The sequence below is a fragment of the Bos mutus genome, chromosome 7 (genome assembly GCF_027580195.1).
Source record: "Bos mutus isolate GX-2022 chromosome 7, NWIPB_WYAK_1.1, whole genome shotgun sequence".
Lineage (NCBI taxonomy): Eukaryota > Metazoa > Chordata > Mammalia > Artiodactyla > Bovidae > Bos > Bos mutus.
The window spans coordinates 2,307,586-2,335,479 of record NC_091623.1 but is presented as its reverse complement, the minus strand read 5'-3'; the positions used below and the strand labels follow the sequence as shown (position 1 = coordinate 2,335,479).

Genomic DNA, 27,894 nt, shown 5'->3' with positions numbered 1-27,894 from the left:
CTTCTCTTCCAAACAACAACAAAAGTGTGACCGCGGATTTTCAGAAAGGACAGAACTTCACTGACAGTTGGATATGTATATATATATATCATGCCCAAATTGAAATAGGAAAGGACCACTAACTGCAGGAATCACCGTACTCATAGGGGTGCTAATGACCTTGGCCAGGGAACCATATATAACACTATCACCGTAAAAAAGGTAACTGCCATGGTGGCAAATGAGAGCAGCTTCACCTTCAAACTATTCAGCATAATTTGACCAAAAAAATCTGGAGTGTGGTAAAACAGGCCCTTCCTAGCGTCACTTGATTTTTACCTTTCCTGGGCCCCCATAATGACCACTATTCTCTTGCTAATATTTGGGCCATGCATCCTAAACTAACTGTTATACTTTGTTTCCAAAGGTCAGAACCTATAAAACTTCAAGTATTTGTCACTCAGGGCTCAGGCCTGGTGACAATCAAACACATTTAAAGGCAGCTGGGGAGAAGCTCTGCTCCTCTACCTGGGGCTATTGCTGCTAAGTCGCTTCAGTCATGTCCGACTCTGTGCGACCCCAGAGACGGCAGCCCACCAGGCTCTCCCGTCCCTGGGATTCTCCAGGCAAGAACACTGGAGTGGGTTGCAATTTCCTTCTCCAATGCATGAAAGTGAAAAGTCACTCAGTCGTGTCCGACTCCTAGCGACCCCATGGGCTGCAGCCTACCAGGTTCCAGGCAAGAGTACTGGAGTGGGGTGCCATTGCCTTCTCCAACCCGGGGCTATTAGGACACCACAAAGCAGCAGAAAGTGGACCTTCACCCTCAGCGCCCCTCAAGAACGAGGAGAAAGACAGAGGAGGGATCTGTCACCAGCAAAGCCCACTATCAATTCCTGCAGAATAAAAACAGAATCTGGGTAAAAAATAAAGTCTAACCTTTTTTTTTTTTTTCCCTTTTTCCCTTGGTCTTAGTCTGGTTTCACTTGCTCATGGGGGCCCGTATGCAGAGGCCTTGACCCAGCACTTCAGACCTGAGTTCCTAGTGCTAAACGGTTGCACTCAATACCTTAAACCAAGATGGCGATAGCACCGGGCTGTGTGCAGAGATGTTGCACCCGGGACTACAAACTGGAGCGTGAGCGGCACAGCTGAGCCCTTCCCAAGAGAACTCCGCCCCCTCCCCACCCCACTGACAGAACCCTTTAAAGCAGCCCCACCCACAGCCTGCGGAGGAGAATGTGTGCTCTAGAGTGCAAGCTCACAGTCCTCCACCTTTAAATCAAAGAATAAACCTCCCTTTGCTTCTGAACCAAACTTGTTCTTGTTCTATTGGTGCAAGCACGACACTGGGCAGGAGGACCCTTGTTGGAGACCCACTTGGGAGGGTCGATGACTCAGTGGTCTTCCCCAGCGTCAACTCCCTCAATCATCCTCCACTTCCCAAACCATCTCACCTGACTCAAAACATGCCATTTTAATTTTACTTTTTTAACCACACCTATGGCAGCTGCTCAAAGAAGGCAATGGCACCCCACTCCAGTATTCTTGCCTGGAGAATCCCAGGGATGGGGGAGCCTGGTGGGCTGCCATCTATGGGGTCGCACAGAGTCGGACACAACTGAAGCAACTCAGCAGCAGCATGGCAGCTGCTGATCCCACCAGTTGCCACAGCAGGTGTCTGGAATCACACGTCAGAATGGAGATGGTTGAGAACCCTCTCTACCATACTGTTTCTGGTTGAATGGAGGGGGAGCAGCACAAAGCCACCTAAAGTGAAAAGCTTACATAACTCATATTCCACTGTAACCTATGTGTGCCTGATGCCAAGGAATGGGTATGAATTTTTCTTCACAGTCCCATTAGAAGAAACATCGCGTTACTTCAAGTCAAATAAAATCCAACCCTTAAGCCCTTGGGTGCCATGTTGATGGGAAATTCAATCTGAGTGATTCTGAGAGTCCTTCCACTCCCTAGATTCATACCCAACCTCCAGATAAAATCCTAAATTCTTGCTGAAGTGACTGTTTAAACCTGTGTCCTTTTTGAAGACAAGCAGTGCTTCCATGCTGCTCAAATCTCTGGGCTTTCTTTTGAAAGCCATGATCCAAGTGTTCTTGGAGATTCCATAACCTCTTCAGGGCACTGGGCAGAGGTAAAGCCTTGTCAACTATGGGACTTGGCAAAGCCCCTAACAGTTACCCAGTTGTAGTGGTAGATAGCACCCTTGAATAGATAAATAAAATAAGACCATTAGGCTGGGACCTTATCCAATCTGACTGGTGCTCTTCTAAGAAGTGGGGATCAGGACATACACACACAGAGGACCATGTGAAGACATAGGGAGAAGACAGCCATCTACGAACCAAGAAGAGAGTCCTCAGAAGAAACCCATCCTGGTGACACCTTGATCTTGGACTTCAAGCTTCCAAAACTATGAGAAATAAATTTCTGTTGTTTAAGACTCCCACCCTGTGGTTCTTTGTTATGACAGCCCTAGAGAATTACCACACTTGGTGACTCACTTCTAATGAGTGAGTGAGAATGCAGTTAAAGTGACACAGCAGCACTTCCCAGGCTAGGTTAGGAAAGGTGACACAGCTCTGCCTGGCTCTTCCTCCCACGATGCTCGTCCGTGGAAACTCCACGTGGTGAAGAAGCAGCCCAGGCCACAGGAAGAGGTGTAGGTGTGCTGGCTGGAAGCCCCAGCCAAGGCCCCAGCTGGCAGCCAGGCATGTGAGTGAACAAACCATAAGAGGTCTGCAGCCGCCCCCGCAGAGTGGAGAAAACAAGACACTGTTCACACCCAACCGTGGCCAAACTGCCAATTCATGAGCAAAATAAATGTTATTGTTGTTCTAAGTCACCAAGTTTTGAGATGTTTCTTTAAGCAGCAGTAGATTAAAAACAAACAAAACAGTCTTGAGATATCAGCATCTTCTGCCTCTCTAGTCTGAAGGAATACTTCCTGTCTCCTCCTCCCCATTTCCAAAGATCCCATATAATCCTCAGTTTGCTTTAGCAAAACAATGTTGCTTCTCTTTCCAAGGAGTAAGGATGGGAGGAGGAAAGCCTTATGCCAACCAGCTTTTCTTATTAATTCACATTAATACAGCAATATGAATACTCTCCATATGTCACTCAATTTCATGTGGAGGGTTAGATCTGCATAAGTAAGCAAGCTATTTCATCTTTATATTAATACAATGGTGATCAATACATACAGGGTTCCCTCTGACTGCTTCTGCTCTTGACTGATGCCAGCCTTGAGTTTACATTCAGTACTCTGCCACATCCCCCAAAACAAACCCAGTTCTCCATACATTTGGAAATGAATGCAAGTTAACTTGAATTGGAGGATGGAGAGAGGTTTATATCACACACTACACAAGACCTGTTAGTCTTCCACAGACATCACTAGTTACTATCTCCAGTCTTCCTGCAATCTATTCCCTCTCCCCAGGTGCCATGTCACCAAGACTCTTGTCTCCATCTCCACCCCCACCCTATCATTGAAATTCTACCTCCCCTCTGTTAGGGTATTACACCCAGCAAAATAAAAATCCCTGGGCAGCCAAATAGGAACAGTGATGTCCCTGAAGCATGCCCCTAAGGCTTTGATCTCATTCTAGCACACCCCAATCTCATTTTCATGCTGTTACTCATGTTACTTGTTTCTTTCCCTTGGCACTCAAGGAAATTGGCAAGGGTTACACTGTTTTCTCTTTGCTCCTCTGAAGAATGCAACCATGGCAGCCCTCCACCAAAGTCCCGAATGCCAAAGTCAACAATCAGGTGGAGAACCCAGAGCTAGTCATCCTGAATATGACATCCTCGTCCTGCTATGGCAGAAGCCTTACCTGCAAAAGGTGCACAGCCCACAGTTCCCAAACAGTAAGGAGCTGGGAATTCCCTGGCAGTCCAGTGGTTTGGGCTCCACACAGGCCACACTGCACAGCCAAAAAAAAAGAAAAGAAACAGCAAGGAGCCAAGGCAGACACAAGAGGAAATGCTCCCAGTGTGTCCATCCCCATATTATTTGCCAGATACTGAGTATTGGAGTCTAGCCCTTACCCCAGAGATGGGCAAACTGTAGCAATCATGCCTGGGTATGGGCACCATAGACGCTGGTTGGTGAAAACCAACCACCTCCCAGACAGATGTAAGATGTAATAATTATAACAGGAACTCACAACTATTAATACCATTATTTTAGCACTTACTATGCAATAGGCATCAGGCCAAGCACTTTATGCACTATCTTAACGAATATTCAAAACAACCTTATGAGGGAGGAACTCCCATTTCAACCCACTCCAGTATTCTTGCCTAGAAAATCCCATGGATAGAGAAGCATGGTGGGCTATGGTCCAGGGGATTGCAAAGAGTCAGTCATGACTGAATGACTGAGCATGCAAGCACTCCTAGTTCACAGATAACAAAACTGAGGCTCAGAGAATGTTAAGTGGTTTATTTAAGACTACAGGGCTAATGAAGTCAGGTAACTAACGAGAAAATAAGGACAGGCCCTTGTCTCTTATCAAAGGCATCCAGCCCAAGAGGGCAGGGACCATCATGCCCCCCACAAGAACAGCTACCTCTCCTGAGTACATGTGTGCAGACCATTCAAGATGAGGTCTCTCCTCTATTGTTCACATCAACCCTAGGAGGAAGATGTGCTCACCATCGTCATCTTACTGATAAAAGATTTTAAACAGGAAATGATGTGACCTAATTTATATTGTCAAAGATCCCTCCAGCTCTTTGCCCAGATTCCTAAAGTCACTTCCTGCTGTGTGTGATACATGGAGGCAAAAGTGAAAGCATGGAAAGAAAGCAGTTACAGGGTTTATAATCATACAGGTGATGAGGTATTAGTAGCAGGGAGATGACGAGACTGATGAGAGATGCATGGTAGAGCTGGAAAACACAGGATTTCTGATCACTTGGATGGGGGTTAGAAACAACAAAGACACTGAGGAAGTTTTCTGGGTTTTTGAACTAAGCACATGTGGAGTCAACTGCAGTGGGTTCAACCAGTGGGATGGAATCAAGAATGCAGGTATGGACAGGTAAGGGCAAGAGGTCTGTGAGTCATCCAGATGGGCTTACAGGTGTTTTTAAAGGTAGACAGGTTTTAGGAGTCACTCCTCCATTTCAGTGAAGAACAGTCTGAAACATTCCTCCTCGACTTTATCACACACACGTAGATGAGTCATTTTTTATTTCTTTCCCTTGTTTTAATGCCACTCTCTGAAGAATGCTTACTAATTTACCCAAATCCCTACAGGTCACTTCTCATCATCTTTAGACGTCAGTTTACATTGCTTTGCCAGTGGAAGTTCCTGCAGAATTCAACATACAACATCAAAGCTGGCCTTCCTGGAGTTGACAGCCTGGTCCATCCAATCACTGGTGCCTGAGAACCAGGCTCACCTTCTCATATGACTCTATAAGATGCAGTGGTGCCCCTGCCACTGTGTAAATGCAGCATGTCCTGGTGAGAGGGCCCATTTCCCATTTCACCACAAGCTCACCAGCACTGGGTATTAACATCTTTGCCAAGTGAAAAGTGAATTATATCTTAATTGGCATTACAAAATAAATCTTTTATAATGCAAAGCACAGTATAAACTCAAGTCCAGCACATAAAGTTAGCTAATTTGCACACAGTCTGCATGATGAGAATGTTTAGGATTACAGGGATAAAAGGGCATTCACTGGGCACTTGCTAAGTACTTGCTAAATCTCTTATAATTCAAGGATATAGTAATTCTGATATTAAGCTTGTGCCATCTCTGTAACTTAGCCTTTTGCTGTCTTTGAGGCAGTAAATCTATAACACCTTGTATCTTTGCTATTAACAAATGACGTATACTAAGAAGCTTTATCATGTAGAAGGATTGAACTTTCAGTCCCACCCTTACTAGCATGGGCATGTTCCCCTTGTGTATGCGTGCATGTGTGCTAAGTCGCTTCATTCGGGTCTGACTCTGTGTGATCCTCTGTACTGCAGCCTGCCAGACTCCTCTGTCCATGGGATTCTCCAGGCAACAATACTGAAGTGGGTTGCCATCTCCTTCTCCAAGGGATCTTCCGGACCCAGAGATCGAACCCGCCTCTCTTCCATCTACCTGCACTGGCAGGCAGATTCTTTACCACTAGTGCCACCTGGGAAGCCCCTTTGTTTATGAGGTGTGGTTTTAGTCAGCTGTATTAATCCAAAAGCTTGCTGATGCTCTTAGTCCTGGAGGTTCTTCAAGATGTGAACAGAAATCAGACATGTGGGAAAGTTTAAAAATACCGTCTAAGGGGAAAACCAGATTCCAGAACTTGGGAAATTAAGTTTGTTCAGAGCACAGTAAATCTAGAAGGAAATCTGAATGCAGGCTGAAGATTGTTGAGGTGGGAAGGAGGGACATTTCCTACATTGAATTAATCACTCCCACGGAAGAATATGTTGCATACACAGTAAACAATGAGAGATTTGTTCAGCTTGTGTACCACTTCAGTAGTTGGAGCAGTTGAGGAATAAGGTTGAAGTTAGATTTAGAAGAGAATGACAATTTGATTTTCCAATTTCAGGTTTTTTACTTCTAATAGAATAGTTATATCTGAACGCAGTTACAATAGGCATCAAAACAAGAGTTTTGGTAAGAGCGAGGGAAACGTTATTTTGTTTTGAAAGGATAATGAAGATGTCAATAGTTTTAAGAGATTAAAAAAAATTTTGGTGCCGAGTATAGAGTGTTACTATATTGGCTCAGAAGGTAAAGAATCTGCCTATAATGTAGGAGACTCAGGGATCCCTGGGTCAGGAGGATCCCCTGGAGAAGGGAATGCCTACACACTCCAGTATCCTTTCCTGAAGAATCCCGTGGATGGAGGAGTCTGGCAGGTTACAGTCCATGGGGTCACAAAGAGTCAGACATGACTGAGTGACTAACACCTTCTCTTTTCACTTTCATAGAGTATTATACATCCTGCATATCTATATACTCTGATAAGCAGTTTATATACCTTAATTAGCCCTCACAATTAACCCTCTGTGGTAGCTGTTGTTACTGTCTTGTTTTCAGACAAGGAAGCAGATGATTAGAGATATGAAGAAACTTGCTCCTGGACTTATAGTTACCACAGAGGGTTAATTGTGAGGACTAATTGAACCAGCGTTTCCCCACTGCTGAGGCTGGTGACAGCATTTAGAGCCTCAGTCCCCCTTCTGTCACTGAGGCATGATATGTCCTTTCTACTCATCTTTAAAAGGTTGAAAATTCACTTGGTTGGGAGAGGGAAGAGGGAGAGATGAAGGGGAAAGCAAAAAAGGAAAGAAGGTGAAACTCTTGATTAATAATGAGCTGTGCAAATGTTCCACACTCTGATGATTCTCACTAAAGATATTTCTTCAAGTGAATTTTGGGCAAGTCAGTCACTGGCTGTGGGTGTCAACCTAAGTCTGATCACTTTCCACTCCTTGGAAGTCTTCGTAAAAAGAATGACACTGGTCATCCCTTAAGAGCTAGAGAATGCGTCATATTTGGTGTCAGCATTCAGCTCCTACTCTCCTGACTTCCCTTTCCTTTGTCCTGTCCCTGTTGCCTGCCAGCCACCAGGTGGGCAGGTTGCTGCAGCAACATCTACAAGCAGGAAGCCCTGTGGCTGCTCGGGGTGAAGGCTCAGCACCCAGCAGCAGAACTTCACTGAAGTTGGGGCAAGATCTTTGGTTTTCTTTAGATCTTGAGTCTGGGGGAAGAGTCTGTGTTTGTTAACCAATCCCATGCATCAGAGAGTAGAATTCTCAGTAATGAAAATTACTGTTCTCTGTTACCTGTTCTATAAAAACTGGCCAGGAATTTTGCACTGTTTTCTCAAAGATACATTTAGGATTGATCTTAATTTCTGATAAAGCAGGCAACAGTTTCTGTTTTATTTCAAGGGTAATAGGAAGGCATTCCTTATTCCTCCAAACAGTTCTTTTTTCCCCAAGCCCATCAAAGAAGTATGACTTGCTCCCATTATTAATTCAGTCCTTTAGAATAAGCTCTGACCTCTTTGAAAATACAAACACATTGATGGAGATATTCCATTAAATCTCTATATCCTACTATGAACATCCATCATCAGATTGATCATTTTAATTATTCACTCAATCAGGAGAAAATCACCTTGAGTCTCTGCGACTCCATGTTCTCAGCCTGGAAGTAGGAATAACAACCGTTACACAGACTGGATGGCACACCCTACATTCAGGGCACCATGCCTGGTACAAAGTTACTGAATCAGTGGCAGGTGGCGATGGTAATAGGAATGCCAGGAGCAGCAGTAGGAGTTGCTATTGTCTATACGGGAAGAGATGAGGAAAGATCAGACCACACTATAACTTAAAGGGAAAGGTGTGTTCAGAGGAAAAGTAGAAGACAAAGTCATCAACTAGGCCATTTTGATGAGAGCTGATCCTGGTGGCCATGTGGTAAATAGAATGACAATGATACCAACCACCAACTCAATATATGCCAGGTTCCAGGCACCTTGCTTCTCACACTGAATTCATATTTTTTCGATCCTCATAGAACTCAATGAAGTAGGTTGTACTAATATTCTCCATATATGATTAAGGAAATTGAAGCTTAGAGAATGAAGCAACCAACCAGGAAGCAGCAGAGCCAAGAGCCAAACCAGCCCAGACTGTAGGCAAAACCAAAGTCCAAGTAGTGAACTCTGCATTGCCCCCTGGGAAGAACTCTGGTTTTGAGCAGCCCATTCTTCACCCTGTTAATACAGAGGAGGGTGAGGGGCTGCGGGAGGGAGGGCTCTCTCGGCTCTTCTCTCTTCAGGGTCTGGAGATCATGGCCCTGCAGTGAGCAGGCAAGCCCTGGGCCAGGCAGGGCCAGATCTGAAGCCCTGCTATCTCCTTCATTTCATCAGGCTGCTGGGCAGCCGAGCACAGGAAATTAAAAGCAACTCATAGATCATAAAGCAAGGCACCAAGTGATCTCAGACAAAATCTGTCTCCCTTCCCTCCCTCTTCTCCCTCCTGTTAGAAGCTGGCTCTTAGCAGTTGGCTGCTGAACTTCTGCAGCGACCCAAACTGTTCTAGTTGTCAGTACCCCAGAGGCAAAGGAGGCTCTGCCCTCAGAGGGCTCTGAGGCCAAATGCCAGGACCTCACAGTGACAACATTAGTGTGTGTATGTGTGTGTGTGTGTGTGAGAGAGAGAGAGAGAGAGAGAGAGAGAGAGAGAGAGAGAGGAGAGAAAGCACATGCATTGTAGAAGGAGACAGAGGAAAGAGTGGCAGCCTTTATGGGGCAAACTGAGCTCAAAGGTAAAAGGAAGCCCAACTTGTAACTTTATTCCTTCTTGCAGGGTTGCACTTTGTACCCTGTGCTTACGTTCCTTGTTTTTACAAACAATACATACAGCAGCAACATCTCCTAGCTAAGATACCCTGTGACTGTGGACATTTGCCACTTCTGCTTGACCAGCATCCTTTCTGAGTTTTGGCTAAAATACCCCCTTTCCTTTTAAAAAAATTTTTTTTCATGTGGACCATTTTTTAGAGCCTTCATTGAATTTGTTACAATATTGCTTCCTTTTTTTATGTTTTCATTTTTTGGCCATGAGGCATGTGGGATCTTAGCTCCTCAACCAAGATCAACCCTGCATCCTCTGCATTGGAAGACAAAGTCTAAAACACTGGACCACCAGATAAGTCCTCCCACTTTTCCTTCTTTGAAAAGTTTCCACTTACTTGCTCATGGTCCTGAGAAGATGGTCAATGATGACAATCAATGACTCCACATTACTTCAGCAGAGCAGGGGGAAGGGTGGTGGGAACCTCTTCAGCTTGGCAAAAGGCTGGGCTGATTCACCCACATGGGGATGCCCTGAAGAGGTACCCTCTGGTTCCTACTCAATGTGACCTGACTATTCAACTTTCTCTTCAGTTCTGTGAGCTATCCAGGATGCACTTAAAAATGTCCTTTAATTGCTTTTTAGCCAAAATCCATTTCTGTTTCTTAAAACCAAGGAACCCTAGTGAATGCCTTTGCTTTTTGAATGTCAAATAAAAATTAGTTTGAGGTTCCAACCTACATGTGATGCATGATCCTTATCCCTACCCACCTTTCTGAGGATACCCTATTGCCTCTTGTCTTGATCATGTGTTTCCATTGAATTCTTTTAGTTTATGGATAATCTCAGCATTCTGTATGGGCTGTTTGTACCAATACAAACAAGAAACTCAGCACTTTCCTTGTAATTTCTTTCTTTTTTTCCCCTACCAAGACCCACTTATACAGGGATGTGTGTGTGTGTGGGTGTGGGTGTGTGTGTTTACTGAAGACAAAGAAGGTTTACAGCACTAATTCAGTTCAGTTCAGTCGCTCAGTCACGTCCAACTCTTTGTGACCCCATGAATTGCAGCATACCAGGCCTCCCTGTCCATCACCAACTCCTGGAGTTCACTCAGACTCATGTCCATCGAGTCAGTGATGCCATCCAGCCATCTCATCCTCTGTCGTCCCCTTCTCCTCCTGCCCCCAATCCCTCCCAGAATCAGAGTATTTTCCAATGAGTCAACTCCTCGCATGAGGTGGCCAAAGTACTGGAGTTTCAGCTTTAGCATCATTCCTCTCAAAGAACACCCAGGACTGATCTCCTTTAGAATGGACTGATTGGATCTCCTTGTAGTCCATGGGACTCTCAAGAGTCTTCTCCAACACCACAGTTCAAAAGCATCAATTCTCCGGCACTCAGCTTTCTTCACAGTACAACTCTCGCATCCATACATGACCACTGGAAAAACCATAGCCTTGACTAGACGGACCTTTGTTGGCAAAGTAATGTCTCTGCTTTTTAATATGCTATCTAGGTTGGTCATAACTTTCCTTCCAAGGAGTAAGCGTCCTTTAATTTCATGGCTGAAGTCACCATCTGCAGTGATTTTGGAGCACAGAAAAATAAAGTCTGACACTGTTCCCACTGTTTCCCCATCTATTTCCCATGAAGTGGTGGGACCAGATGCCATGATCTTTGTTTTCTGAATGTTGAGCTTTAAGCCAACTTTTTCACTCTCCTCTTTCACTTTCATCAAGAGGCTCTTTAGTTTTTCTTTACTTTCTGCCATAAGGGTGGTGGCATCTGCATATCTGAGGTTATTGATATTTCTCCCAGCAATCTTGATTCCAGCTTGTGCTTCTTCCAGACCAGCATTTCTCATGATGTACTCTGCATATAAGTTAAATAAGCAGGGTGACAATATACAGCCTTGACGAACTCCTTTTCCTATTTGGAACCAGTCTGTTGTTCCATGTCCAGTTCTAACTGTTGCTTCCTGACCTGCATGCAGGTTTCTTAAGAGGCAGGTCAGGTGGTCTGGTATTCCCATCTCTTTCAAAATTTTCCACAGTTTATTGTGATCCACATAGTCAAAAGTTTTGGCATAGTCGATAAAGCAGAAATAGATGTTTTTCTGGAACTCTCTTGCTTTTTCCATGATCCAGCAAATGTTGGCAATTTGATCTCTGGTTCCTCTGCCTTTTCTAAAACCAGCTTGAACATCGGTAAGTTCATGGTTCACGTATTGCTGAAGCCTGGCTTGGAGAATCTTGAGCATTACTTTACTAGCGTGTGAGATGAGTGCAACTGTGCGGTAGTTTGAGCATTCTTTGGCATTGCCTTTTTTTGGGGATTGGAATGAAAACAGACCTTTTCCAGTCCTGTGGCCACTGCTGAGTTTTCCAAATTTGCTGGCATATTGAGTGCAGCACTTTCACAGCATCATCTTTCAGGATTTGAAATAGCTCCACTGGAATTCCATCACCTCCACTAGCTTTGTTTGTAGTGATGCTTTCTAAGGCCCACTTGACTTCACATTCCAGGATATCTGGCTCTAGGTGAGGGATCACACCATCGTGATCATCCAGGTCATGAAGATCTTTTTTGTACAGTTCTTCTGTGTATTCTTGCCACCTCTTCTTAATACCTTCTGCTTCTGTTAGGTCCCTACCATTTCTGTCCTTTATTGAACACATCTTTGCATGAAATGTTCCCTTGGTATCTCTAATTTTCTTGAAGAGATCTCTAGTCTTTCCTATTCTGTTGTTTTCCTCTATTTCTTTGCATTGATCACTGAAGAAGGTTTTCTTATCTCTCCTTGCTACTCTTTGGAACTCTGCATTCAGATGCTTATATCTTTCCTTTTCTCCTTTACTTTTCGCTTCTCTTCTTTTCACAGCTATTGTAAGGCCTCCCCAGACAGCCATTTTGCTTTTTTGCCTTTTTTTTCCATGGGGATGGTCTTGATCCCTGTCTCCTGTACAATGTCAGGAACCTCAGAAGCACGCTGGCTGTGAAGGACCTCACAGAAGCGTGGCCAAAAGGAGCTACCCCACCTCTGAGGTCAGGGGCGGCGGCCGAGAGGAGCTACCCCACGTCCGAGGTCAGGGGTGGTGGCTGTGAGTGCCAGGCTGTGACGGCGCAGGAGCGGCCAAGAAGAGATAGATAGATACCCACATCCGAGGTCAGGGGTGGCGGTCGAGAGGAGCTACCCCTTGTCTGAGGTCAGGGGCAGCAGCCATGAGTGCCAGGCTGCGACGGCACAGGAGCAGCCGAGAGGAGCTACCCCACGTCCAAGGAGTGGTGGCTGCAAGGGTGCAGGAGGGCCGAGAGGAGCTACTCCACGTTCAAGGTCAGGAGGGACAGCGGTGAGGAGATACCCCTCGTCCAAGGTAAGGAGCAGCGGCTGCGCTTTGCTGGAGCAGCTGTGAAGAGATACCCCATGTCCAAGGTAAGAGCAACCCAAATAAGACTGTAGGTGTTGCAAGAGGGCATCAGAGGGTGCAAGAGGGCATCAGAGGGCAGACACACTGAAACCATAATCACAGAAAATTAGTCAATCTAATCACACTAGGACCACAGCCTTGTCTAACTCAATGAAACTAAGCCATGTCCTGAGGGGCAACCCAAGACGGGCGGGTCATGGTGGAGAGGTCTGACAGAATGTGGTCCAATGGAGAAGGGAATGGCAAACCACTTCAGTATTCTTGCCTTTAGAACCCCATGAACAGTATCAAAAGGTAAAAATGATAGGATACAGAAAGAGGAACTCCCCAGGTCGGTAGGTGCCCAATATGCTACTGGAGATCAGCAGAGAAATAACTCCAGAAAGAATGAAGGGATGGAGCCAAAGCAAAAACAATACCCAGCTGTGGATGTGACTGGTGATAGAAGCAAGGTCCAATGCTGTAAAGAGCAACATTGCATAGGAACCTGGAATGTTAGGTCCATGAATGAAGGCAAATTGGAAGTGGTCAAACAGGAGATGGCAAGAGTGAATGTCGACATTCTAGGAAACAGCAAACAGAAATGGACTGGAATGGGTGAATTTAACTCAGATGACCATCAATCTACTACTGTGGGCAGGAATCCCTTAGAAGAAATGGAGTGGCCATCATGGTCAACAAAAGAGTCTGAAATGCAGTACTTGGATGCAATCTCAAAAATGATAGAATGATCTCTGTTCGTTTCCAAGGCAAACCATTCAATATCACAGTAATCCAAGTCTATGCCTCAACCAAGTAATGCTGAAGAAGCTGAAGTTGAACGGTTCTATGAAGACCTACAAGACCTTTTAGAACTAACACCCAAAAAAGATGTCCTTTTCGTGATAGGGGACTGGAATGCAAAAGTAAGAAGTCAAGAAACACCTGGAGTAACAGGCAAATTTGGCCTTGGAATATGGAATGAAGCAGGGCAAAGTCTAATAGAGTTTTTCCAAGAGAACGCACTGGTCATAACAAACACCCTCTTCCAACAACACAAGAGAAGACTCTACACATGGACATCACCAGATGGTCAATACTGAAATCAGATTCATTATATTCTTTGCAGCCAAAGATGGAGAAGCTCTAGACAGTCAGCAAAAACAAGACCAGGAGCTGACTGTGACTCAGATCATGAGCTCCTTATTGCCAAATTCAGACTTAAATTGAAGAAAGTAGGGAAAACCACTAGACCATTCAGGTATGACCTAAATCAAATCCCTTATGATTATACAGTGGAAGTGAGAAATAGATTTAAGGGACTAGATCTGATAGAGTGCCTGATGAACTATAGCACTAATACACACACCAAAAAAAAAAAAAATGCAATCAAAAATTATATATCCCTATTCTTAAAATTCTACTAATGCACATTTCAAGCTCTAATATTCCCCAGCTAGAGTCCTCTCCCTTCTATTTCCTATCTCCCCTCAAATTCCCTCATGCAAACTGCCTATTTATTTTTATGAAAAAAAAAATCAGTTCTCTCTTCACCACTTTTTCTCCCACCAACTTTGTCCTCAGGGTCTCAAGATAGTTTTTCTCCGAAAGGGAATTCTGGGGCCAGGTGTTAACATAGGTCTACCCTGCTACAATGATTTCTGCAGACAGAATATTAGAATCAGACCAAATGACCTGTTCTGTCTCCTTCCAGTCATAAGAGCAATGAGTCTGGGCTCAGGAAGGGTCACAATCCTTCTTTCTACTTTATTTTATGTTAAATTAGATGGGGCAATCATCTCTGTAAGAACTCAGGGCTCTTTCAAAGGCCACAATCATTTCTCCCCAGAGGCAGAGGGCCCTGTAAGAGAGGGAAGCTGTGGGAATGGGAGCCACAGATGGGCTGAGGATGTGGCCAGGGGCCAGCAGTGATTCTGGACAGGGTGGGTGTCTGGCTGGTGCCTGCTTTCTCCCTCTGATGAATCTTTCCCACGTTACTTTGTAAGCAATAAAGCTGGGACACATGGTGGGGGCTTGATTATGTACAATCATTAACACAATCATTCTCTAGAACTCTTCCTTCTCACTTATCATTCATTCAATAAACACATATTAAATTCCTTCTCTGTACCCAGCAATAGGCACAACAGCAAAATAAGACCAAGTCCTTGTCCACAAGAGTCTAAGACTCTATTGGGAGATCCGTAGGGAAGAAATAGGCAGTTATTCAAAAGTAGGGTAAGTTCTGGGTAATAGCTGTTGAGCATCTTTGATGTGCCAGGCTTTCTCAATTACTTGAGATTCAAGGGAAATAAGACATATCTCTGAAAAAAAAACCTGTGAGTTTGCTTATGTGTTGGGTGCCTGGAGGACAGGGAAAGTGGGCAGGAAAAAAATTCACAAGCATCTAACAGAATGTCAAGCGCACAGAGTCACTCAGTAAATACTCATTAAGTGAATGTTGACTAAAAAGTTACAGAATGTGATATATGCTATAACATAAACAAAAGGGTATTGTGGCTAATTACTTGGAAATCAAAACACATCTTCAAAAATATAATGGCACCTGAATCTTGCTTGAGCAGGAACTGTGTTAAGAGGAGCATGAAGTTTGGTGAGGGTGATGGAGGGATGAATTTGATAAAAAAAAAAAAAAAAAAGTCTGGGGCTATGTTGCTGATGACTTTGTATGACATCTTAACAATTGAGAAACAATCAGTCCCGTCTTTCAAGCCGAGCTGGGAGTAATTGCTGCTTATATGTACCTGTTTTTACAGTATAAAGTGGAAGGCACCACTCATCCTTTAGATAACAGAGTAGACAAGAACATAGGGTTTAGAAGCAAGCACACCTGGTTGGCTTCAAATTTCAGCTTTGCCACCTTTTTAATAGCAATATGCTGGGCAAGTAACTTAACCTCTCTGAACGTCAATAATTTCATCTCCAAAACAAGAATCACAACACCCCCGCCCCAGAGCAATGCTCTAAAAGATCAATAAGGTAATGTACCATAAAAGAGTACCTGGCTTAGAGTCAGTACTTTTAAAATGCTTGTTTTGTTATTATCACTACTATAACAATTATTACTATTGTCATTCTGTTTGGAAATAATGCTGCTTCTCATTCATGCTCTACTGCTTACAACGAAAGTTAACTGTGAGGCCCACCTTTTCCAGATTGATCATCTCAGTTGAGCAAGTGAATTTAGATCAGTCATTTGATGGGAGGTGTGATTACTCACCAAAAAAAGGCCTCCAAGCCCATGTGACCTCAGTTCCCTCAATTTACCATAAGGAGACTGAGGCTTGGCCCTAGTCCCACAACTGCCTAGAGAGAACTGGGCGAATCCCAGACCTCTATCCTCTGGGTGCAGTTGACTGCCTCCAAGTTAACTCTGTTGCTGTGTATACAAGGCCAAGATTAAAATCAGCTTCAAATGCCAGCCCTCCAAAGCCAAGTTCTCCTCACCAAGCCCTCTCTGTGGGGGGCTGTTTTTCCCACACTTTCTCTGCAGCCCCTACAGGCATCTGCTGGGTGTCTGACAACAGACTCTGCTCCTGAGCCCTCCTGACCCCACAAGGAGGAGGTGAGAGGCCTCTCTCTAGCAGTGTCAGCTTACAGTGGGGAAAGGCCTGGAGACACGGCCAGAGACAAGCTGACACCAACAGTGTTACTGCTTCCCCAGGCTCTAAGTCCAGCAGAGGTGGCTGGCAGGTCAGCCTCCCCACCGCATGGACTTGTTTCTCACCACAGGCCTCAGCGGTTGCTCTGGAGTCAGCCATGCTCTGGCAGGTGCTCAGGCTCCTGTGGCTTCACGGAACTCTCCACTTTGTCTAGGGTCACCACTCTCCTCTGGAAGAGAAGCCCGAGGGGAGACCCTCAGCAGGACAGAAAAAGCTCTGCTTTTTCTGGAACTCCCCCAGCTTTCCAAACCCTTCACTGACAGCTCAAATGGCCTGGACAAGCCAAGTGAAGTGCCAGGCTGCTATTCTGTCCCTTTTGTGAGGCTCATGAACTTGCTATCCCACAGGATAAATACAATTTCTTATGCAAAAGAGGTTATTTTCTACATTGCAGTTCCCTAACCTGGTGGCTCAGACAGTAAAGATTCTGGCTACAACACAGGAGACACTGGTTCAATCCCTGGGTTGGTCGGGAAGATCCCCCGGAGAAGGGAATAGCTACCCCCTCCAAGATTCTTGCCTGGAGAATTTCACAGACGGAGGAGCCTGGAGGGCTACTGTCCATTGGGTCTCAAAGAGTCAGACACGACTGAGCCACTTTCACTCACTCATGCACAACTGGCCTGATGTAACCGATAGCGAGGCTATAACCTGGCCATGGCCCATGTCAGAGTCAGTGGACTAGCCAGTAGGACTCTCCTGCACTGAACAGTTACTGACCGACCAAGTTAGTCATATCCTCCTTCATGCCCTACTTTATTCCTACATACATACTGGGACCTTCTACGTTCCAGAAACTATATTAGTTTCCAGTGATACAAATGGAGAAGAGGCTTTGTAGCCCTAGATAATTTTGCCCTTAACAGGAATTCAATTTATGACTCTATTCCTTATCAGCAACTTTGACTGTCTGTCAAATTTTATGGTGACATATACACAAGTCTCATTTATAAGGTAGCCATTACTTTAAACAGACAAATAAATTTATCAGGAGCCTTGATTTCAAGGAGCAGAAACTGAACCCAATCTGGCTTAAGGAAAAATCAGAATTATCTGGCTCATATCTTAGAAGGTCAGGACTAGAGTATTCTCAGTCAATCAAATGAGATCATTTCTCTCTCCCTCCATCCCCCTTCACCCCATATCTCAGCTCCCTGCTTCTCTCCATGTGTTGGGTTCATTCTCTCCTAAGATGTAAGACCTTTATCCACACAGCAGGAGACATGGCACAGACAACTGCAGACTTCAATCCAGATTCAGTTCAGTTCAGTTCAGTCGCTCAGTAGTGTCCGACTCTTTGCGACCCCATGAATCGCAGCACGCCAGGCCTCCCTGTCCATTACCATCTCCCGGAGTTCACTCAAACTTTTATGTCCATGGAGTTGGTGATGCCATCTAGCCATCTCATCCTTTGTCATCCCCTTTTCCTCCTACCCCCAATCCCTCCCAGCATCAGTATTTTCCAATCCAGATTAGCAATACCCAAAGAGAAACATTTTTCTCTCCCAGAACCCACATGTAAAATTCAGGAGGACAGCAATACTAAACCAAACTTGGATCACGGGGCCACTACTGAGTCAGCTGCTATAAGAAGGGAATGAGCTACTATGATTGTTTGAGCTTTGGTCACATGATTCTCCTTAGCCCCTCCTAAAACCAGATGCTGAGAGAGGAACAGTTCTTGAAAGAAGGGAGTAAGCTCTTTCCATGGGAGATGGAGCAGATGCTGAACAGGTTGGAGAGGAGGGGGCAGGGGAGACATGGTAACATGTCTGTATACCAGAAAGAATAAAAAGAAAAGGTTGTGTTGTATAGAAGAAAAAAAAGGGAAGGCTTAACCAAAGAGTAGTTAGCTTTAAGTTTGTTTGTAATGGCCACTTTAGAATATGGAAAGCATGAATATATTTTAAAATATATAGTGGATTGGCAACTTTTATAGGATATATAACTCTGGTGATTCATCACACAGCTAATTCCCAAAGTGACCAAGGACAAACCAAATAAATATGTTTTGGGGGAAGGAAGAGATTCACATTCATTGAATATCTACTGGGGTGCTGGGCATTGTACCTCCACATTACTCATAAAGCTATAGGGTCATCCTATGAGGCAGGTACTATTTTTTCCCTCCAATTACAGGAGAGGGAACTGATGCTCAAAGAAATTTAAAAAAAAAATCATATCACTGAAGGCCCCACAGCAAGCAAGCAGTAGAACTGGGACGTGAACTCAAGTTTATCTAAGTCCAATGCGTGTGCTCTTTCCACAAGTCAGTTCTGCCAGCCAAAGTCAAAATATAGCCAGATGAAAGGGTGGAGGGGCAAACAATGAGTCCCTCCTCCATTTATAGACAGAGAACAAAACCAGACAGCCCCAAGAGGCAGAAGTGCCAAGAAGAGAAACAACTTTTCCAGGTCCTTCGTGAGGACATTCTTTGCTCCCAAAATGGAGATGGCACTCAAAAGTAAGATTACACATTATGAAGTGTTGCAATGGGTAGGAGAATGTGGCCAAGAACAAACAATCGTTTCAGTGACTCAGGGGTGATCAGTGGCCTGTAAAAAGCCACCTCAGTGGAGGAGTGTGTCTGGACCCCCTATTTAAAGGGAATTGTAGCATAACTGGTTGAGACATGGAGGCTTCAAAGGCTGACCTCCTTATTTGAGAAATTTGGCAATAAATGTGAAGATATCTGCATGTTTAAAAATTACAAGGAAGCAATGACTGAAGAGTAAGGATTTAAAAAATCAGATTTTGATTTTTTACAATGGTAAAAAATCTGCCTGCCAATGCAGAAGACATAGATTTGATCCCTGGGTCAGGAAGATGATCCCCTGGAGAAGGAAATGGCAACCCACTCCAGTGTCCTTGCCTGGAAAATTCCATGGATAGGGGAGACTAGTGGGCTACAGTCCATGAGGTTGCAGAAACGGACACAACCTAGCATGCACACATGAATCTTATTTACAGACAGAAAAGTAGAAAGGACAGGCCATTAACAACAGAAATAAAAATCTGAATTAACTTGACCAGCTGAAACTGTAGACCAAGAACACAATGAGTCTGGCAACACAGTTCTTTGTTGGTTTGTCTTCGGATACTATTTCCCAGTCATTTCCTGTGGGTACCAGGTGCAGCCTCCTACCACATAAGGTGTCATATAAACTGTCCAGCCTCTCGTTAACACTTGATTCCATTGGATGCAATAGTTGATTGATCTGGTGTGACTCAAGCCAAGTAGCCTGTCCCTCTCTGGGACTGACACGTGGATATTATGGAGAGCAGTCCTCTCTTTCCCCCAGGTTAAGCTGAGATCATATAGCAAGAGACAGGCTCAGGCAGCTTCCAGCCTCATTAACCCAGATAAGGCAGGCCCAAAGACAAAAGAGAACTGCTCTCTCTCAGTCAGTGTTCACATGTTAAATCCAAGAGAAGGCATAGGCCATGTGAAGGGAGCCCTTTTAAAAAAAAATTTTTTTTAATTTATTTTTTATTGAAGGATAATTGCTTTACAGAATTTTGTTGTTTTCTGTCAAACTTCAATATGAACCAGCCATAGGGAGCCCTTTTTTTAAAAATTTTTATTTTATTTTTAAACTTTACATAATTGTATTAGTTTTGCCAAATATCAAAATGAATCTGCCACAGTTATACGTGTAAGAAAATGAGACCAGCCCAGAGAAGGAGACAGACAGACAATATACTTCAAAACTCTGAATTCAACCATATTTCCACTCGATCCTAGACTCTCCCCACTTTTAAAAGAGAATTTGAATTGGGCTTCTGTAACAACCAGCGTGGGCTTCCCTGGTGGCTCAGACAGTAAAGAATCTGCCTGCAAAGTGGGAGACCCGTAAAGCTCACTAACATTAACTCTCAGCAATTAACAGGGTGGAGTGCTCTGTGAATAGAAATGAAAATTATGACCTGCCAGAGCCACTGATAATGAATATAATTAAAAAAAAAAAAAAAAGACAGGGTCCCTGTCCTCAAGGAGTTCACAGTTGTGGCAAGTTCTTTTGCTTTCCTGCTATAAATAGGAACCTGCTCAGAAATGTGTGTACTATTAAAGTATGGGTGGGGAGCAAGGAGGGGAAGAGAGGAAATCGTATGTAGTTGCAATCCTTTTCTAAAACAAAAATAGTAAAAGCCAAGCTAATGACTGAACTTGACAAATATACAGAGAAACCAGAGGAGTGGTGCACAGAACTTTGTATTTGAGACACAGCAGTACCCTCGGAGCCCCTCATGGGGCTTCCAGAAGCCTCTTCTTTCTCACCTATCTCCTCCTCTTTGGGGGCTCCCTTGTCCTCTAGGCTGTGAGGGTCCCTCTACCCTCCTTCCTGAGTTCCCAGAAAACCAGTTCAATTCATCCCCATGGGCAGCTAGAGGAGATTGAATCAGATTCCCTTGAGGAAGGGACTTCAGATCCCTTCATCAGAAACTCAACAAATTTTTCTTTACCTGATAAAGTCATCTTTCCTCTTACAGTACCTCTTCTAGGAATAAGTATTACTCCATGTTACCAAAAACAAATATTGCTCTATTTTACCCAAAGAAGAGAGTTAGAAAAAAAGAAGAGACTTGGAGAGGGATGAATATGTAGGATTGTCCTTAGAAGTCAGACCCCTATCAGATCAGATCAGTCGCTCAGTCGTGTCCGACTCTTTGAGACCCCATGAATCGCAGCATGCCAGGCCTCCCTGTCCATCACCAACTCCTGGAGTTCACTCAGACTCATGTCCATCGAGTCAGTGATGCCATCCAGCCATCTCAACCTCTGTCGTCCCCTTCTCCTCTTGCCCCCAATCCCTCCCAACATCAGAGTCTTTTCCAATGAGTCAACTCTTTGCATGAGGTGGCCAAAGTACTGGAGTTTCAGCTTTAGCATCATTCCTTCCAAAGAAATCCCAGGGCTGATCTCCTTTAGAATGGACTGGTTGGATCTCCTTGCAGTCCAAGGGACTCTCAAGAGTCTTCTCCAACACCACAGTTCAAAAGCATCAATTCTTCGGCGCTCAGCCTTCTTCACAGTCCAACTCTCACATACATACATGACCACAGGAAAAGCCATAGCCTTGACTAGACGAAACTTTGTTGGCAAAGTAATGTCTCTGCTTTTCAATATGCTATCTAGGTTGGTCATAACTTTTCTTCCAAGGAGTAAACGTCTTTTAATTTCATGGCTGAAGTCACCATCTGCAGTGATTTTGGAGCCCAGAAAAATGAAGTCTGACACTGTTTCCACTGTTTCCCCATCTATTTCCAATGAAGTGATGGGACCAAATGCCATGATCTTTGTTTTCTGAATGTTGAGCTTTAAGCCAACTTTTTCACTCTCCACTTTCACTTTCATCAAGAGGCTTTTGAGTTCCTCTTCACTTTCTGCCATAAGGGTGGTGTCATCTGCATATCTGAGGTTATTGATATTTCTCCCGGCAATCTTGATTCCAGCTTCTGTTCTTCCAGTCCAGCGTTTTTCATGATGTACTCTGCCTATAAGTTAAATAAACAGGGTGACAATATACAGCCTTGATGTACTCCTTTTCCTGTTTGGAACCAGTCTGTTGTTCCATGTCCAGTTCTAACTGTTGCTTCCTGACCGGCTGCGGGGAGCTGCCCGTGAGAACGGGGTCCTTTGTCCGAAGGACACGGCTCTGGGAGCTGCCTCAGTCCTTGAGGGTTTGCTTGCAAACATAGCTCTCTGTCCCGCCACCCCAGAGATTAGGCACTTATTTACTGCAGACACCTGGAGTTCTGTGCAAACTTCTCACGCACAGAGAAATGTTATCTGGTGTAAGAAATAATAACAGGGAGCCATTCCCATGCTCTCAAGATTTCTTGTGACTGTTTTTAAGATGTATAGGCCAACCAAGAAAAAATGTCAACTGTCTTGTCTTTCTCACGCTTTTCTGTATAAATATAAGATGCTGAATAAAGTTGGTGTCAGACTGCGTCCCTTCGTGGTGACGTGTCTGAACCTCTCGACCCCATCTTTGTAGTCTCTTGCTTTAGTTTCTTTCTTAGCCCCGCCGTGCACGTTCTCGGGACCTGATCGACTTTGCCGGCTGGCACCGGCAACCGGCATACAAATTTCTCAAGAGGTAGATCAGGTGGTCTGGTATTCCCATCTCTTTCAGAATTTTCCACAGTTTATTGGGATCCACACAGTCAAAGGCTTTGGCATAGTCAATAAAGCAGAAACAGATGTTTTTCTGGAACTCTCTTGCTTTTTCGATGATCCAGCAAATGTTGGCAATTTGATCTCTGGTTCCTCTGCCTTTTGTAAAACCAGCTTGAACATCAGGAAGTTCACGGTTCACGTATTGCTGAAGCCTGGCTTGGAGAATTTTGAGCATTACTTTACTAGCGTGTGAGATGAGTGCAATTGTGCAGTAGTCTGAGTATTCTTTGGCATTGCCTTTCTTTGGGATTGGAATGAAAACTGCCCTTTTCCAGTCCTGTGGCCACTGCTGAGTTTTCCAAATTTGCTGGCATATTGAGTGCAGCACTTTCACACATCATCTTTCAGGATTTGGAATAGCTCAACTGGAATTCTATCACCTCCACTATCTTTGTTCATAGTGATGCTTTCTAAGGCCCACTTGACTTCACATTCCAGGATGTATGGCTCTAGGTCAGTGATCACACCATCGTGATCATCTGGGTCGTGAAGATCTTTTTTGTACAGTTCTTCTGTGTATTCTTGCCACCTCTTCTTAGTATCTTCTGCTTCTGTTAGGTCCATACCATTTCTGTCCTTTATCGAGTTCTTCTTTGCATGAAATGTTCCTTTGGTATCTCTGATTTTCTTGAAGAGATCTCTAGTCTTTCCCATTCTGTTGTTTTCCTCTATTTCTTTGCATTGATCGCTGAAGAAGGCTGTCTTGTCTCTTCTTGCTATTCTTTGGAACTCTGCATTCAGATATTTATATCTTTCCTTTTCTCCTTTGCTTTTTGCTTCTTCTTTTCACAGCTATTTGTAAGGCCTCCCCAGACAGCCATTTTGCTTTTCTGCATTTCTTTTCCATGGGGATGGTCTTGATCCCTGTCTCCTGTACAATGTCAGGAACCTCATTCCATAGCTCATCAGGCACTCTATCTATCAGATCTAGGCCCTTACATCTATTTCTCACTTCCACTGTATAATCATAAGGGATATGATTTAGGTCATACCTGAATGGTCTAGTGGTTTTCCCTACTTTCTTCAATTTAAGTCTGAATTTGGCAATAAGGAGTTCATGGTCTGAGCCGCAGTCAGCTCCTGGTCTTGTTTTTGCTGACTGTATAGAGCTTCTCCATCTTTGGCTGGAAAGAATATGATCAATCTGATTTCAGTGTTGACCATCTGATGATGTCCATGTATAGAGCCTTCTCTTGTGTTGTTGGAAGAGGGTGTTTGTTATGACCAGTGCATTTTCTTGGCAAAACTCTATTAGTCTTTACCCTGCTTCATTCCATATTCCAAGGCCAAATTTGCCTGTTACTCCAGGTGTTTCTTGACTTCCTACTTTTGCATTCCAGGCCCCCTAAGCAGACCACAAAGTGAAGAATTCTAGGCAGTCCCCTCTCCCTGCCTCCACAAAACAATGCCAGCTCTTATGCTTGGCACATCATTTACAAACGATAAGGCCACAGTTTATACCTGATAGATAATACTTATAAAATCCTACTAAAAATATTTTGAACACGTAAAAGACTTACAATAAAGGGAGGTTTTCAACTGATAGATTTCACTGAGTTATAGAATGATTTTCAAACTCAAAGACTCCTGCTCTGTCTCATATAATAAGGATAAAACTTTTCTGGTAGGCCATGTGGCAGTGTGTTTCAAAAGCCTTGAAAATGTTCATATTTTTACGTTTTTTTATTTTATACTGAATTATAGATGATTAACAATGTTGTGATAGTTTCAGGTGGATGGCAAAGGGACTCAGCCATAGATATACATGCATCCCTTCTCCCCCAAACTTCCCTCCCATCCAGGTTGCCAAATAACATTGAGCAGAATTCCCTGTGCTATACAGTAAGTCCTTGTTGGTTATCCATTTTAAATATAGTAGTGTAGCTTTGTGCAGTGGCAGTATCGTAGCTAATGAGGTTTATCCAAGGTGTGATTATTGCTAATTAAATATAGTAGTGCATACGTGTTGATCCCAAACGTTTTCTGATTCAGCGATTTTAATTCCCAAGCATGGACTCGGGAGTCAGATTGCCTCCACCACTAATCAATCACATGATTTAGCCTCTTGGAACCTCAGTTTCTTCATCTCTAAAATGAGGGTGATAATAGTAGCTACCTGAAAAGCTAGTTGTAAGGATTAAATGAAATATATGTAATGCCTTAGAGCAGTATCCAGCATATGGTTAACATACTATACGTGTTAGCTAAGTAAGTGATCAGAGATAGGAATAGAAATACATCTCAGTATTAGTTCAAACAGCAGAATTTTAGAAAGATGTTTATTAACAGGTAATGGGCTAAATATTTATGGTGCAGCCATAAGATATTAAACCACATAGCTACTTTAAAAAAGACTATGTCTTAGAAGAATATTTAGAGATTTGGGAAGATGTTCATCACATATTGTTAGGCCAAAGAAAACAAAATCAAGTTTCAAATAGTATATACAGTATGATCCAAATACAAAAATAGAAAATAAAGGAAATACTTCAAAGTGCTATCGGCAAGTATCTCAAAGTTGATGGTTCAGGCTTGCCTGCACATTGGAATCACCTCTGAAATTAAAAAAAAAAAAATTAATGATGATACAGGACCCCACCCATAATAATACTGATTTAATCAGTCTGGGATGTCTGGGTCTCAGGATTTTTATTTTCTTGTATGTGCTTGGCTTCTTTCTCCAATTTTTTCCCTGAAATCTTCTAAAATAAACATGAATCCCCTTTAAAACTAGAAATTAAAACCATCAAATGCTATCTAAAAGACATTTCAATTACTCCCGTGAGTAGCTGACTAAGCAGCTGTGCCAGGCCCGGTTTACCAGAATGTTTTCTTCCAGGGAGAGCTGGAGGAAGAAAGATGGGGGAGCTAGAGTTGGCAGAAGCCTGAGAGGAGGCAGATTCAGAGCGTGAGTCACTGCCCTGGAGAACAGACCTGGGAGAGGGCTTTAGATGGAGAGAGGAGGGGATGGGGCTGCAGGAAAAGAGGCTAGACACCTAAGGGGCGGGGGCAGGGCACCAAGAGTCCATGGCCAGCTGCACTAGCTGAGCGATTGCGTGCAGGCAGCTCTGTTATTTATGGCCCTTTGGTCTGAGGCCTTGCTCAGTGGCCGCTGTGATACTGGAAATTCAGTTATGTGTATCAGCATGACGCTTTCTCTTTTACAGCATGCGCTCTTGATAAGGGCTGAGAGGAGTAGGCACAATGAGGAGAGAGGGAGCAAAGGAAGGTCTAAAACTGCTAAAAATTGTAACAGACAAAAAAAGTCCAGGGCTATTGGTATTTTTCTCCCTCCATGTCTAATATTAAATGCTTCGGGTCTAATGATTGAGCTTCTTCAGCCAGTATAGCATATTTTTTTTCACTCATTCAGCAAGTCCTTATTGAACTCTTAGTATGTGCCAAGCCCTGTGCCACGTACTTTTCATCATTTAATTCTTATCTAGAGCTTTAAACAAATGACCCCAGGTACTATGGTTGGCTTGCCTTGTACAGATGAAGGATCTAAATCTCAAGTAAGTTAATGGCCCAGAATCACCCAGCCAATGTTACTCATCACCAACATCATCAGAATGGATGGCTACCATGTATGAGCACCTACTATGTGCCAGGCACTACGAAGTGAAGTGTTAGTCTCTTAGTTATGTCCAACTCTTTGAGACCCCATGGACTGCAGCCCACCAGGGTCCTCTGTCCATGGAGTTCACCAGGCAAGAATACTGGAGTGGGTTGCCATTTCTTTCTCTAGGGGATCTTTGCAACCAGGGATGAGACTTGGGTCTCCTGCATTGGAGACAGATTCTTTACATCTAAGCCACCAGGGAAGCCAGGCACTATTTACTAAGAGTTTTACATACATTTTCGTTAATCACCCCACTCCACTATGAGACAGTGGTTATTATTATCTCTGATTTACAAAGAATCAGAGGCACAGAGAGGGAAATTTCCCCAGCTTTTAGGCAACAGCAAAGGATTTCTATCCAAAAGTGTCCAACTCCTGGCTCTTATTCTTAAGCCTAAATTACGCTCTTCCCACAATTTAGTGACCAAGCTTCAGAAGTCAGACCAGGCTTGATGCCCTAAATAGGCAATATATTAAAGATACTCACATCAATTAAAGATGTTAACCTGTCTTGGCCTGTTTCTCAGTATCTGAGATTGCTACATCCTACAAGTAAATAATGTGATAAGCTGGAAACCTACTCTAATCTAATTTGCTTTAAAAAAAAAAAATCTGTCTTTTAACTACTATTTCAGGCATGTGCCCGTTATTATCCAAAAAGCCATGGCAGAAGAGAATTATGGGAAGATGAAAGAGAAGGCAAGAAAAGGGCACCTGCTGGTTGCCACGGTGAAATGTTCCCAGGAAGCAGAAGACAGTCATTAGCATTCAGTTTAATGGTGTGTTTAGCCCCATCCATAACTGGAAGTGTGTTTACTGTTTCATACTTTCTTTGTAAGAGGGAGCCACAAATCTCATTCTCCATATTGAGAGCAAGTTAATGGTTCGAATTATGCATCCACTCGCACTGTTCCTCAACCAAAGGATGGGGCAATCAGAGTTACCCGGTTACCCCAGGGTGTGCAAGTGGATACTTCAAACCCTGGTTCCCAATGGTTATCAATGATCCGGAACTGCTAGGGATATGGCCCAGAGTACCATCCCACTGAAACTGAAACAGGGTCACTTCAAAGCCCCAGGGACATTTCAGCCCAATACTTTCCATTGAAACAGCACTTTACAGGCTGTTTATCTACCCAACCCCCTGCAGTGTTATCAAGCTCCATTGCCCACACACTGCAAATGGGGATACTGAGATAAAGGTACATCACCTGCAATGTGAATCAGTCCCTTCCAAGGAGGGAGTAGAAAGGTTCCTAACCACGAGGAATTTGCTAAACCCTTCCTGACCTTCTGCTGCTCCAGTGGTCTTCAAGCCTGGAACCCTATCAGAGCCACCTAGGAAGCTCCACTTCCATCCAAGATCAAGAGCATCAAAGTTTTGGGGGTCTGACCAGGCACCTCTATTTCATGAATGCTCCTCAGGTGATTCAAGTGTGCAGCAGGGAGTAAAAAGCATGGCTCCCATTCCTCCCTGGTCTCTCACTGCCCCTGACTTACGCATCTGGCATTTTACTCCCTTTGCCGAATAGACATCTTCATCAAGCCAGAGTTTCCAGGAGACAGTGTTGTTCGGGGCTAAGCAAGCAGCCCCTGAGACCAGCTGGCCTGGGTTTGAATCCCAGCTCTGCACTAACTGGCTGTGGACAAGTAACTTAAACATAC

The 27,894-nt window shown here is 43.9% G+C and overlaps 1 pseudogene; it reads left to right on the top strand.

Moving 5' to 3' along the window:
• Positions 1-24,489: 24,489 nt before the first annotated feature.
• LOC138988725 (U4 spliceosomal RNA) lies at positions 24,490-24,622 on the top strand (annotated as a pseudogene).
• Positions 24,623-27,894: the final 3,272 nt, after the last annotated feature.